This window comes from Aotus nancymaae, unplaced genomic scaffold (assembly GCF_030222135.1).
Source record: "Aotus nancymaae isolate 86718 unplaced genomic scaffold, 86718_ANA_hifiasm-v0.15.2.pri h1tg000002l, whole genome shotgun sequence".
Lineage (NCBI taxonomy): Eukaryota > Metazoa > Chordata > Mammalia > Primates > Aotidae > Aotus > Aotus nancymaae.
Window position 1 is genome coordinate 43,083,492 of NW_026988413.1, and position 15,330 is coordinate 43,098,821.

General features: G+C 34.9%; 2 long non-coding RNA genes across 2 annotated transcripts in view; one reads left to right on the forward strand and one right to left on the reverse strand.

Moving 5' to 3' along the window:
• LOC135274017 (uncharacterized) overlaps positions 1-13,157 on the forward strand; it is a 119,875-nt gene extending 106,718 nt beyond the window's left edge. The window contains exons 2-3 of the long non-coding RNA XR_010341815.1: positions 11,615-11,731; positions 13,120-13,157. This is a non-coding gene — a long non-coding RNA (uncharacterized LOC135274017). The remainder of the gene's footprint in view (positions 1-11,614; positions 11,732-13,119) is intronic.
• Positions 1-15,330, reverse strand: part of LOC135274016 (uncharacterized) — a 692,063-nt gene that overhangs the window by 388,751 nt on the left and 287,982 nt on the right. The window lies entirely within an intron of this gene.

Here is a 15,330-nt window from a genome sequence, read left to right on the forward strand (position 1 = left end):
TGACAGTGGGAATGGAGAGGAGCAGATAGATAAAAGGGGTTATGATAGAGAAAAAATTGACAGTCCTGGGCAAGCTACTGAATGTGAGGGGCAACAAGCTAGTGAAATCTCATCAGCATCATCTTCCTAAAGTGAAATTAAAATCTATTATTTACCTGCTTGAAAACCTCTGATAGTTTCCCAATATACTTATTGGGAAATAAGTATATTTCCCAATATACTTCCCAAAAGCCTCAACTCCATACGGTGATTTACAAGGCTTTATATGACCTGTCTGCTTTCTTCTTCAACTTCATTGCTGTCCAAATTTTCAGTATAAAGCTCCAGAATTAATGGATTTCCTTTTCCATCTCAGAGCCTATGCACTCGCTAGTCCTGCCTGGAACTTCCTTCCCAGACATTTCTGTGACTATTTTTTTTCCTCTACTGAGGTCCCAACTGAGTTCTTTTTCTACCTCCTTGATAAAATGTTTCCTGGTCCATACCAGCAGTCATCCCCGCTCCCAACCCCCAACAGTCACTCTTTAAATCACCATATTTGTTCTCTTAGAGCACCTATCATTATCTGAAATGACTGTTTGTTTTTTTGCATGACTTTTCAGTCTCTCTGCTGGCAGCTCAGCTCCCTCAGGGTAGGAATCCTCTTTATTTATTACCAGTGTTTGCCATGTAATAGGCTCTCAAATAATTGTTAATCAACTGATATCTGTGTGTGTGATATTTATAGATTTTTTTTTAGTTATTGCAGAGAAAATGTACTCTATGCTAAAAAGTTATGGTTTGAGATTAAAACTATGAGACTCAGATACCTTGCTACATCCAAGTGTGATTCTTGTATTGAGGTAAGAAGTATGAATTTCTAAATCTAATGGTGGAATCACTACATAGTGAACCCCATAAGGGCTATAAATACTTTTGATAAGGTGTATTTGATTAAGATAAATATTCATTAGAAATAAATTTCCAATTTTCAGCACCTACAAAGAAATAGGCTGTGTCTCAATTTTATTCCAAGACTTTGGAAATTAAAAGCCATATTTTAGAATTATGTTGTGGGAAGAAGGAAGTTGGCATGCTCATTCCGTTTATGCTGCAAATTCTTATAGTATTTCATTGTATTGTTAGGAAATGAGACTTTTTTTCTAATGGAAATGGTAAGTATGTTTCAGATGAGACTAAAAAATAGAAATGGCAATTACTATTAAAATAAGAAATTATGAAAATTTATGGAAGGAGCTTTAATAAATGTAACACAAAATGCAAGTGTTCTCATGAAATGTATACTTCAAAAGACTGTATATATGTGTGAATGTTGTGTCAAGAAAGCCAGTTGTAGTGCATTTGTCTATATCTTAATAGGAAGTATATTAATTGTATGCTGTATACTATTCAAAAGACTGGTGAATGTGTACCGTCTAACAAAGTTAAATATAGCAAAAGGGGGAAAAAAAAGCTTTCAAAGTGCAAATATAGATAATAGTGAAATTATTTAATAATAAAAGAAAGAGTAACCTTGAATCATCTTTAGAGAAGGTAAAATATCCCCTTTGTTAAAAAAAGTGTTTTTGGGGCCGGGCGCGGTGGCTCAAGCCTGTAATCCCAGCACTTTGGGAGGCCGAGGCAGGTGGATCACGAGGTCAAGAGATCGAGACCATCCTGGTCAACAAGGTGAAACCCTGTCTCTACTAAAAAAATACAAAAATTAGCTGGGCATGGTGGCGCGTGCCTGTAATCCCAGCTACTCGGGAGGCTGAGGCAGAAGAATTGCCTGAACCCAGGAGGCGGAGGTTGCGGTGAGCCGAGATCGCGCCATTGCACTCCAGCCTGGGTAACAAGAGCGAAACTCCGTCTCAAAAAAAAAAAAAAAAAAAAAGTGTTTTTGTGTTTTTCTGTGTTATTATCTAGCACATTTCATCTTTTTGTCATAAAAGACTTTAGCAAATAGTTCTAATCATATGCTCAATATTATGGTTTTGTGTTTGAGGGTTATTGTACCTTGGAAGGTAATAAAAGCATTTGCTACTCTATGATATAAATGCAAGATAAAATAGACTAAATCTGTTGGGTCAAGCAGCAATATTCATTAATAACTACATGATATTGCCAACACAGGTGCCTGTGCAACATATTTACTTAACCTTTTGCCCCTTCCTGACTACTATTTTTATTACTCAGACTATGAAGTATTAATTGGCCTCATAAAATAAGACATTCACATTTTTAAAAGCAAAAGAATCTCAAAACTATACACACACACACACACACACACACACACACACACATTGCTAATGCAACAGCCATATATATTGTATCTGTATATATAATATATTTCCCAGCAATATTTTGTGTGATTTGGGGCTAATGGTTACACAAAATCTGGCTCCATTCAACTCATAATGTTTCTTGTTATAGGAAGACTTGCATATAAATAGAAAAGTTATCTTTTTCCTCTTGAAAGTATACACACAGTTAAGCTAGTGACAAACTATTTAAGTTAAAATATTTTTCTTCTCTGGGTATATTGATCAGTTGAAAGAAAACAGGGCACAGTTATCATAACTTTCAGACTTTATCAGTATAAACTTAACTACATAAAATAATTTTAAATTTGGGTTAGCACTATCAAATCATATTTTATCCAATCTGGGTGATCATATTTATGGGAAGGGCAAAATTTGTATTTCTTCTGATAAAAGCTGGGTGGTTTTAGATATTCGTTGTGATATTTAGAAATCCTGCTGGATGTTACTGAGGCTTATAGGTTACAGGTTTATCATAGAGGAAGAGAAAATCCACCATTTTTTAACCCAATCTTTATTCCTCCAAGCAACAAAGAGTAAGTTATTATCACTTTACTTTAAGTTGGCCCTTTTTTTTTTAATACATCAGAGGACATCATGTCTACTTTCTTTAGAGTGGAGCCACCAAGGACTTATCTCAAAGGCTTCTATCTACCTTTTCCTGGAGCTCTTTATGGTGCATTAGTTTCCTATTGCTGCTGCAATGAATTATTACAAATTTAATGGCTTAAAACAATACAAATTCATTCTCTCATTCTGGAAGTCTGACTTCTGAAAGTCAGAAGTTCAAAATAAAATTTATAAAGCTTAAGTTGAGGTGTCTACAAGGTTGGTTTATTCTGGGGGCTCTAGGGAATAATCCATTCCTTACCTCTTCCAACCTCTAGAAGCCACATTCCTTAGTGGCATTCTTCAGCTCATGGACCCATTATTCTAATCTCTTGCCTCTACTGTCACACCTACTACTCACTCTGATCTCCTGCCTCCCTGTTGTAAGGACCATTGTAATTAGAGTGAGTCCACCTGGATAATCCAGGATACTCTCCTCGTCTCAAAATCCTTAACATAATCACACTTGCAAAGTTTCTTTTAAAAAATTACTGTGGTAAAAAACACATAGCATTAAATTTATCACCTGAACCAATTTAAATGTACAGTTCAGTGGTGTTGGTTATATTCACATTATTGTGAAACAGATCTCCAGGACCTTTTTATCTTGCAAATCTAAAACTTTATACCCATTAAACTCCCTTTTCCCACCTTTTCCTTGCCTGTGGTAACCACTATTCTGCTTTCTGTTTCTATGAGTTTGACTACTTTAGATACCTCATATAAGTGGAATCATACAGTATATGTCTTTTTTTGACTGGCTTATTCACTTAGCACAACGCCCTCAAGGTTCATCCATGTTGTAACATGACAAGATTTCCTTTCTTTTAAAGATTTAATAATAATCTATTTTATGTATGTATCACATTTATCTATCCATTCATCTGTTGATGGATATTTGGGGTGGTTATTGTGAATAGCACTGCCATAACCATGGATACGCAAATATCTCTTTGAGATCCTACTTTTGATTCTTTTGGGTATATAACCAGAAGTGGAATTACTGAATCATATGGTAGTTCTACTTTTAATTTTATGAAGCACCTCCATACTGCTTTCCACAGCAGTTGCATCATTTTACAATTCTGTCAATAGTGCATAAGAGTTCCAATTTCTCCACATTTTTGGTAACACTTGTTTTCTGTTTTTTTTGTTTGTTTGTTTGTTTTGTTTTAATAATAGCTGTCCTAATGGGTGTGAAGTGATACCTCATTATGTTTTTGTTTGTATTTCTCAGATGGTTAGCAGGATGTTGAGCATCTTTTCATATGATTGCTGACCATTTGTACATCATTTTTGGAGAAGTGTCTATTCAAGTCCTTTGACCATTTTTTTTTTTTTTTGAGACGGAGTTTCGCTCTTGTTACCCAGGCTGGAGTGCAATGGCGTGATCTTGGCTCACCGCAACCTCCGTCTCCTGGGTTCAAGCAATTCTCCTGCCTCAGCCTCCCGAGTAGCTGGGACTACAGGCGTGCGCCACCATGTTCAGCTAACTTTCGTTTTTTTATTAGAGACGGGGTTTCACCATGTTGACCAGGATGGTCTCGATCTCTTGACCTCGTGATCCACCCGTCTCGGCCTCCCAATGTGCTGGGATTATAGGCGTGAGCCACCGCGCCCGGCTTTGACCATTTTTTAAACAGGGTATTTGATTTTTCTGTTGAGTTCCATTGATTTTTTCTATATTCTAGATATTAACCCCTGCAAAGTCTCTTTTGCCATCTAACACAACATTCACAGATTTTAGGGACTGAAATGGAGATATCTTTGGGGAACCACTATTCAGCCTACCACATATGGACTTTCAAGGCCTTCATTCCTCATTATACACTGGCTCTTATCATGGAAGGACTTTAGAAATCATCAGTCCAGCTTCTACCTATTTTGTCTAGTAATGCATCTTTATTTTAAATTTAATTAAACAATTGATTTGGTTTTCTTTGTTGTTCAGTTTGTCTAAGTATCAAACCTGTGTCATTCATAGTATTTATTTTTTATTACTATAAAGATATTTGCTCAACAACAGATCCAATTATTTTCCACTTTTATAGCTGAATGTAGATGCCCCCGCTTTTTGTAAGAGACCTTACTAGCACAGCCAGTCCTGATAGAGTCTATTTTAGCAGGCAGAAGAAGAATATTCAGGTTCTACAAAATTGTAGTATGCAACATGATGTCTTCATATATGTATACATTAGGAAATGATGAAATCATGCTAATTAACATATCTATCACCTTACATACTAATATTTTGTGATGAGAATATTTAAGATCTGTTCTCAGCATTTTTCAAGTATACAATACATGATTATTAACTATAGTCACTATGCTGACAAAGAGATCTCCAGAATGTACATTTACATCACATTTTCTTCACGTATTCATCTGCGTGGAGCCTTATGGGCCTAACCTCCACCCTTGAGTGTAAGGAAGACAGGGCATAGAATCAAAAAAGATGATTCTCAAGCCTCAAGAATTAAAATGATTTGCCTTAATGTGCTTTGGACTTACTTGGGATCTGTTACCCCTTTCTTCTTGCCTGTTCCTCCCTTTTAAAATGGGTATGTCTATCTTTTTTAAAAAATACCCCATCATTGTATTTTAAAGCATATAACCTCTTTGACTTCACAGGTTCACAACTTGAAATCAATTTGCCTCAGGATGAATTGTGACTAGAGTCTCACCCATATCTGATTTAGATGATATTTAGATGAGACTCTGAACTTTAGATTTTGATACTGGAACAACTTAAGACTTCTGAATCTATTGGAATGGAATAAATATATTTTCTTTGAGAAAAGGACATGAATTTTGGGGGACCAGCAGTGGAATGCTACAGTTTGAATGTTTGTGTCCTCTCCAAAATTTCACATTGAAATTTAATCCTGAACACAATAGTATTATTAAGAGGTGGGCCTTTAGGAGGTGATTAGAGAATGACAGTCTGGCTTCATGAATGGAATTAGTGCCTTATAAAAGGGCTGGAGGAAATGAGCTACACCCTTTCACCTATTGCCATGTCAAAGACATAGCTAGAAGGCCCTCACCAGACTCTGAATGCCAGTTCCTTGATCTTGGAATCCTCAGCCTCTAGAACTGTAAGAAATAAATTTATATTATTTATAAATATGCAGTCTATGGCATTTTGTTGCAACAGCACAAGTGTACTAAGACCAGGTTCTTTGTCTGTTTTAAAATCAGGTTATTTGTGTCCTTGTGTTTGAGTTGTTTGAGTTCCTTATGTACTTTAGATGTTAGCCTCTTATTAGAGGTATGGCTTGCAAATATTTTCTGTAGGTTGTCTCTTCACACTGCTGATTGTTTTCTTTGCTGTACAGAAGCTTATTAGTTTGATATAATCACACTTGTCCATTTTTGTTTTTGTTATCTGTGCTTCTGGGGTCATATCCAACAAACTACTGCCCAATTATTGTTAAAAAGCTTTCCTTACGTTTTTTCTAGAAGTCATTAACTTATTTTGAGTTGATTTTTGTGTATGGTGTCAAATAGGAGTCTAATTTTATTATTCTGTATAAGGATATCCAGTTTTCCTGACACCATTTATTGAAGAGACTATTTTTTCCCCATTGTGTGTTGTTGGCATCTTTTGTTGATCAGTTGACTGTAAATCCATAGACATATGTCTTGGCTCTCTATTCTGTTCCATTGGCTTATATGTCTGCTTTTATGCCAGGACCATGCTGTTTTGCTCTAGCTTTGTAGTATATTTCAAGATCAGACAGTGTAATGCCTCCAGCTTAGGTCCACCTCACAGAATTATCAAAAGGGTTAAAAGAGTTAATGTTATTTGTATCTATTTAACTACATTCCATTTCTATATCATTTTCGGATTGGAAATTTCACTGAGAGTCTAACATGGATTACTTAAAATTCTGTATATCATCAGCATAGTCCCAGTTACTTTAATGATTACTCTGTGGTAAATGTAGCATTGCAAATATTGGGGTTATGAGGTAATTAATCATGACTCAGCAGTATGAATGCTACTCACCACCTATATTTCTTCCTTATTTACAAATTAATCATTTCAAAATCATTATAGAACTGGAAAAATGGTTCCTCTACAAGGAAAATATATGCCACTAAGAACTAAGTCTAGACAGAGACAATTTCTAATCAATCAGATCTATGGACTCACCAGGGGGACAACATTCCCTAGGGTTGCTGAAATGGGATGGGCTCATCACATCACTAAACAATCCTACTGCCTCTTCTTACTACAATGCATCCCTTGGCTGGAGGGCTTCTGTAATGCTTTGGTTTACTGAGGCTGTGGCAGTAATAGCATGAGCAACATTAAATAATAAGAGTTATCCTTGTTCTCAGGGAGAATTCAAGGAAAATAAGCCTTTTCAGCTCTCTTTGATAGCACTTTCCATTTCTGCTCCAGTAACCAGATGTTGAGGATTAAGTCATGGGAAATATAACATATGTTGAAACAACTCAAAGAGGAAGCAGATCATTCTAGTGATGTTGCAATGATGCCAAATGAAAAAATTATACAAGATTATTAAAGATTATTTTAAGTCATGAAATGTAATCACTTTGATAATTATCTAAACTATAATTTGATTCCATCATAGATCAGTGCATAGCATCATTAAACTAATTTAAAGGTGATGCTTCTATGTAAATGGTTAGTTATTAGATATCAAAAATAAAGCAAGGTTGTTAAAGTTACTTACAAACAAAACTAAAACTTTTCTCTTACAAAATTTTCCTGGCATTTTATTCAAATATATATTAGTTTAAAAAAATTATAAAAGTATTTGACTCTACAGGATAAGGAGTTGGGGATATTCTTAAAATAAATATTTTAATTAAATAAATATTCATACATAATATTTAAAATAATTTAATAATATAGCAATAGTATTAATGCCACTATCCTAACATGTTCACATATTATTTTCCACATGAATTTATATTTACATGAATTATGTAATAATCCACACATTTTCAGTTTCTTATATTTGACTTAGCATTACTCAAACATTTTCGGTATTTCTACATAGTCTTCATAATGTTCTGTTATTTTCCTTCAAGTTTTCCTCTTCAAATATGTTACTCCATTTCTAATATGGCTTTAAAATATAGATCATGCTCTCTTTTTTATGTTTTACAATGAATTGAAGTATTTTAATATCATTTAAATTAACATAATTCCAGCACACATTATTTACTTGCTAATTATTAATGCATAACCGATCAAGCACAAATTTATTTTTATTCCTTTTACTTAAATAAAACAATTTCAATTGGGGTCTTTTTCTCTTTCTGAATCTCATTCTCCCAATGCAAATTTAGTGGTTTGTATAAAGATTTAATATTTCCATATTAAATTTTTTATCTGTTTTGTTCTTATTTTAAAACATAAATGAATTTAAAATAATTCACTTTTCTTATTATGGTCACAGCAATAAACACTAACTCTCACACACACACACACACACACACACACACATCTTTTATTATATTATCTCTAAATGGATGGTTCTTTTCTTTTGTAATCGCAAGACCATTCTTCAGTAGCCTCCCTGATGGAAACTTCTCTTTTCTTCTTATCCACATTCCCAACTACCCCACCTAGGATGTCATCTTTCTTTAAATAAATGTTCTTTAATAATATATCTACATAAAAGATATGTAGAAAATATTTTGAGTTTAATAGTTAGAGAATGTTTTCCAGTACACTTCACCTATGAATAATGGTTTGATAATTTCTTTAGTTACCAATTTTTTCACATTTCTTCCCTATATTTGTGAGATTGAGGCAATGCTCATAAAAGTGGAGATCTCTAATCTCTTTTTGATGAGTAAAAAAGATATATGTGAGAAAACGGGAGCAAGGGAGATCCATGGGATCATATACCATGGAGAGGAATGACCCAGATGTTAAAAGGTCCCAGTGATTAAATCATCCACAAATGAATGAGCCAGTGCTTCAAGGTCAATGCTTTGTGTCCCAGACACATTGTCACAGGCAGCATGACTCTTTTTTTTTTTTTTTCTGTCAACTTTGCTTCTGTTGATTTTCTACTTCATTGGAAGAGATTCAAGTGCAGGGAGGTGCTTTAGAGGTTGGTGCAGTCATTGAAGGTGCCTAAAATACCCTTGAAAATTCACACATTCATTATCTCTTTTCCTTTCAAAAAAAAAGTCTGAGTCAAACACAGATACTATTCTGAGTAAGAATAAACTACTTTTAGCAATACTTTTTAACACTACGTTTTAGTAGTGTAAGAGACCATGGCACTACCCACTTCTGCCATTAAACAGATTAGGGAAAAAAAAAAACTGAACATAGAGATCTAATGAGTCATTTCTCTACACCTCTGATGACAAATCTTCAGTGTGACATCATACTTTTCTAGAACTTTGTGTATTCCATGAATACAAACTGTCTTACAAGTTAAATGTAATATACTTTCCTTCCCAAAAGTTCTCAGAACTACAAGATTTTAAGTAAAATGGATTTTTAATTCATCTGGTCTCCTCTAACCATCATAAGTCTTACTACAATAATGTGGATAAGTCAAGCCAAAGCATTTATTAATCCAAATCATTTTACGTATTTTTTTATTTCATCTACTTTGTCACACTCAATAAAAACTGAAGATCACACTGGAGCAGAAAAAAAGATTTAAAGATAATTCTAACCTTCTCTGGACACAGTTCAGGGCAGAAAACTGTGATTGGTAGAGAGGAATAAAAGACAGCAGAGGAGTAGCTCGCCCAGAGAGGAAGCTATGGAGAGAAAGGAGATTCAGCAGAAGAAAGGGATGTTTGGCCACAACAACCAAAGGTGAGTGGAAGAAGCTCAGCTCTTAAAAGTGCTTGAGAGTGAATTCCTTGCAAATCCTTGCGTGGGAACCACTCTATATCCAATAGTCTGTACGCTTGTACATTGCCTGAACTGAGAGTAAAGACATTAATGCCTGTATGAAGGTGGCAATTTAAAGAGAAATGACTCTGTCCAAAGTGGGTAGAAATTAATAATACTATTTGAACATCTTCCTAGGAGAAGCAACTATGAATACATTGCCACATTTTCAAACAAATATATATATTTTTTTCATAGATGCATTTGTATTGTATGTAGATTGTGTGTACATTTTTTAAACATAATAAACATTTTTCACCATTAAAATTTCTTAGAAAACAGTATGCTTAGTGGCTGTATAACATTCTAGCTAATCAGTTACTACAACTGTCCCCTTATTTGGCTATTAGCAAAAATAAAAGAATGAATAAACATTTTAATACGTAAGTATTAGCCCATATTTTCAGAATATTTACACACGGTAGAGTTTGGGAAACTTAATTACTAGATGGGAGAGAACATAGCACTTTATAACTTTTAATGCCTATTGCCAAGATGCTTTCTAAAAGGGTCTTATGAAATTCTCCTTCCTCCACAGTTAATGTGAATGACCTTATTGCACATCATATGACCTTATGTTTATGACCGTAACATAAACACTAAGTAATACTTTATTTTAATATTGTTTATTGGTAAATCAAACTGGTACATATTTTAGTTTTAACTTATATTCCTTTATGTATTTATAAGATTGAGCAGATTTTATAAGTATATTATTTATGTCTATATAGAGATATCTCTTTTCTTTTTTTTCTGAGATGGTGTCTTGCTCTGTCACCCAGGCTAGAGTGGAGTGCAGGGGCACCATCCCAGCTCACTGCAACCTCCAACTCTCAGGTTCAAGTGATTCTCCTGCCTCAGTCTCCTAGGTAGCTAAAGTTGCAGTCACGTGTCACCACGTCCAGCTAATTTTTTGTATTTTTAGTAGAGACGGGGTTTCACCATGTTAGCCAGGATGGTCTTGATCTTTTGACCTCATGATCTGCACGCCTTGGCCCCCCAAAGTGCTGGGATTACAAGCATGAGCCATCATGCCCGGTGATAGATCTTTTCTGACATGCCTATTTCTGTACTAAAACTTATTGATTTGTCTGAGTATGTCACATATGATAAAAATTCTTTGCCTATTTTTGGTTTCAAATGTTGTCCTATTTGTTGTTCAAACTTTAATTTATGATACTTTGACACTAAAGAGTTGTCTATCTCTTGATATTTTTTCTTTTGATTCTTTTCATCATATACAGAGACCAAATGAATATATTCCTAAATAATCCTTATTCATACAGAGATCAAATAAATAAAAAAATACCTAAATTAGAGTGTTCACTATATTCTTTTGTCATTTTATAACTTGGAAAGGTTTGGTGTATCATAGTTATGATTGCAGTATAACAAAACCTCCCCAGGGAAACTCATCTCTGCTCCAAGTAGTATCAGCTGGGACAGTGGAGCAAATAAGAAGATGCACCACAAAGATCCTCCCCTTTCAAGGAAAGACTGGCTGTCCAGCTGTAGGGTGTGTGGTTAGCAAACACTTCTAGCTGTCAGCCTTTTCAGGGCTTTGCTTAAATGCAAAGAGCTGCTTCATCCGAGGTCATATCCTTTCCAGGGAAGCTCTCATCTGATGACTGAGAAAGGCAGGAATACAAAAGTCTGCCCATTCTAACCTGACACTGAACAAATTTGATGGGTAAAATCCACCGTAGAGCCTAACACCTGGTTGGCAAGGGCGTTGGCAGACCTTCATTGTGGTTTAGATTTTTTTCTCTGCTCAGTCCTGTGTTTCTTCTTCCTTTCACAGATGTTGATACTCCTACCCACTCAATCTCAGTGTTTGCTTCTGGAGAACCTAACCTGAAGTAGGCAGCTGACTGGATGTTGGAAAATCCTTTTTCAAGATGGCTTACTCCTATGACTGGTAAATGGGGCCAGCTGGCTGCTAAGAGCTCAGATGGAGTTATGGATTGAGCTATGGACATCCATTTTTCTTGATGCGGGTCTTTTTACAAGATATTTGGGCTTCCTCATGGCAGGTTAACTGGTTTTTATAATGGTCAATTTGAAAATGTATATTTTTTATGAAGTACAAAGTTGAAATATTTTGCATCTACATATCAGTTATATTGTTCAAAAATCTCTATTTCCTTACATTTTTAGATTGCTTTGTATAAAATGGGGAATTTCTACTCTTCAGTTTTAGAAGGCATTTGACATGCACTTTCTCCATTAATGAAATGCCTTTTGTGTCTTAGGATATCGTGGGTCAGAAATCATTTCATGATATCCTAAGACACAAAAGGTAGTTAATTAGTTAATTAACTCATGTAATTAACTAATTACATGAGTTAGTTCTTGTAAGGCAGTCTTTGGCAAATAATAAAAAGTCCTACATCTTAGACATCTCCTGTTCAAGAAACTACTAAGCTACTGGAGTTTGCACACCATTATAAAGCTATGGTAAAACTCTGTTTGCTTTAGTTTTCCCCAGTTGCATAATTTATTTAAAATTCTTAACTGTATTAGACAATAGTCTTAATGAGTTAATAAAATAATCTTTTTATTTCATTTTATATTTAATACTCAACATGAATTATCCAAAATAGGTATACGAGCTTTTTCAATCATTACGGATCTTTGAAATCCCATAGCATGTGTAACTTAAATCTAATGAATATTCAGGAAAAGAGGTGCACACAGTTTGACAGGATGGGAATACCGCTCCTAATGCTACTAGAGTATTACAAGGACAGGAATGCAGTCACTTCTCTTCACGTGGGAATGTTTCCCCAGAATGCTGGTTGTCATTTCATTATGGTTAGGAACACAAAGGATACTTCATCTATACTGTAACAGATATTATACTTGGGAATTTGAGATCTGAGCTTGTGGATTCTGCCATTATTTAGAAACAGAGACTTAATTGGCACAGTATTTTCAGGAATCTTGCAAGAAAGATTTACAAAATTGAAATATCAGTTGAGTTTTATTTCTTTAGCTCACAATATATTCAGGTTATCTCATTTAAGTACGTCATTTAACATGAGATGGACTCCAAGCATAAACCTTGCCTACTATTCTCCTTTTTAACATATCCTTGAAAATGCTCAGTTTTTAAAAAGCACCATGTTACTGACTCATGGGAGCTTTTGTCATGATGACTTTTCCACGTTTTCCTGAGGTACCCGGATCTAACTCCTCATTACTCATTTTACATTTGTTCAATGTGATTTTTGTTCTTTGAGTGTACCAGAGAACGTCTTTATATTTGTTTCTTGCTCATCAAGGTCTTTTGAATTTTGTTCCCAGTCTCCAGGGGGCTGGTTCTTCTGCCCACCACCACCCCTACACTCTACTATACCTTATCATCAAGATGTTCTTGCATGTAAAACTTAATGAAGGTGCTTACTTACTTGGGCGTCAGCCTAATAATGTCTTCAGAGTACCTGCTGGGAACACAGAACAGCACTCAAGTTGGAGGAGCATACAAAGGAAATAAAGGATATAGCTCTGTTCTTCAGAAGACTATACTTGAGATGAAGAAAATGATAGACAGAAACTGAAGTATATTTTTCCAAGGCATCTTCTTCCATTATTTCCCAGTGCAGATTCCAAGTGAAAACTGAGGATACATTAAATTCTAAGGCAGTATTGATACTGTGTGATTTGTCAGGGCAGGTTATAATGCATATTACTGATGTGGGTGTTGAAATTGGAGCAGGATGAATTCCTTTTCAAAAACAACTTATCAAGCCCTGTTTGATTTTGACTTTAAACAATGAGTTGTAATTCTTCTTATATAAAGCCAACACAATTCCACATTTATAAAATTGTTCTTCAAGATTCTCATATGCTATGGTAAATATGCAAAATGTATGTCATCAAAGTGGGTAAATTAAGAGGAATCAAGTAACAAAAATTAATTGTGAACATTTTCTTATAATAGCCTGTATACTAGAATAAATTGTATAATATTGAGACATTCAGCTTAACTGTAATTTAGACATCCTGAATGTTTTTTAAAAATCCTCTAACAGTGCTTTTCCTGATGAGGCTCACTGAGATTGCCTCCTGCAGCTCAAAAGTCAAAGGCTATAGCTGCATGAAGATCAGAGCATCTTCATGTGTCAAACTCAGTTAAAGATTTAGACTCTAACTTAGTTAACTCCAAGGCTATTTAGTTTGGAGTTTGGAACTGTTTGCAACTGTAAAACGGGTCAGCCAGATCTTCTCACTAGATTATATGTAACATGGCAGTTTGTGAATAAAGAGTTCAGTAGCCCATGTAAGTTTGGAAATGCTGGATAAAATATTTTTCCATTAGAGAACAACAAACTTCAGCATTTAAGGCTCAATAAGTATCTCAGTTTAAAAAAAATAGTTTGACTCTGTTTAACCCAGAATTTCCCAAACCTCTAGGACCACAGAACTCCATTTCATATAAAATCTACTGAAATGCTACAGAAATATAGTTCTGCAGAACACACGAGGAAATATTGATCCACCAAACACCTCTTGACCACTTAGTAAATACTTAGTAAGCATCTTCTTCATAAAGTTAGCACTTTTCATCTATGCCATGAAGGAAGTAAAGATGAGTTAGTCATCATATCTATCTTCAGGAAACTGTCAAAGAAGTAGAGGAAATGTGAAATTAAAAGCTAACTGTATTTTCAAGCAGAAAGACCTCATTGCTATAGTAGAGTCCAAAAGAATATGCAATTGGCTTCCAAAGAAGTAAAGAAGACAAATGAGATCAGAGAATGCTTGAAAAGAATGTACAGTTAGAGTTCTGGCTTAAATGATAGTGAAATGTTGCTATGTAGGGTCAGGAAGGTTACATTACATGGAAAGGGTGCCAAGGGAGAAAAGCCCAGAGGTGCTGGGAAGCGTTGAGGAGCAGATGCACTGCAGTGTGCACAGAAAGGTATGGAGTGGAAAACTAAGCCAAGTTAAAGTCAAATTTGTTCCAGCCCTTAACTTTCATATACTATATAGTAGTGACTACTGGGAATAGCAATACAACTGAAAACAAGTCCAACAGTATAAGCATAGTAGGTCAATAATTAAATCAGGATATCCAATATATTTTGGCAAGGTTTTATAACAGGAAAAAGACAAAAATCTTTAATAACACAGAATATTAGTACCAAACATAGTCAAGTAATGCATTCTACAGAATTCATAGTTGAAATAAGGAATGCAGAACTTTATTCTGTCTACCATGGGGAGCCATGTAAGTTGTTTTTGTTTTTAATGGGGGCAATTGGATCAGATCTCTCTTTTCAGGAGATAACTCAGAGGCAATATGAGAGATAGACTGGAAGAACAGACAGGAGGCAAGAGAACCAGCTAGAAGGCAATAGTAAAGGTTATTAAACACCAAACTTACAGCATAGTCAGCAATGGAGGAGAGGAAATGGATGTTAAAAAAAAAGTGTCCTAATGACCAATTAGAGGCAGAACTACAGAAGAGAGAAAAGGAAAGATATTTTCCTAATTTTCCAGGATGATATAATC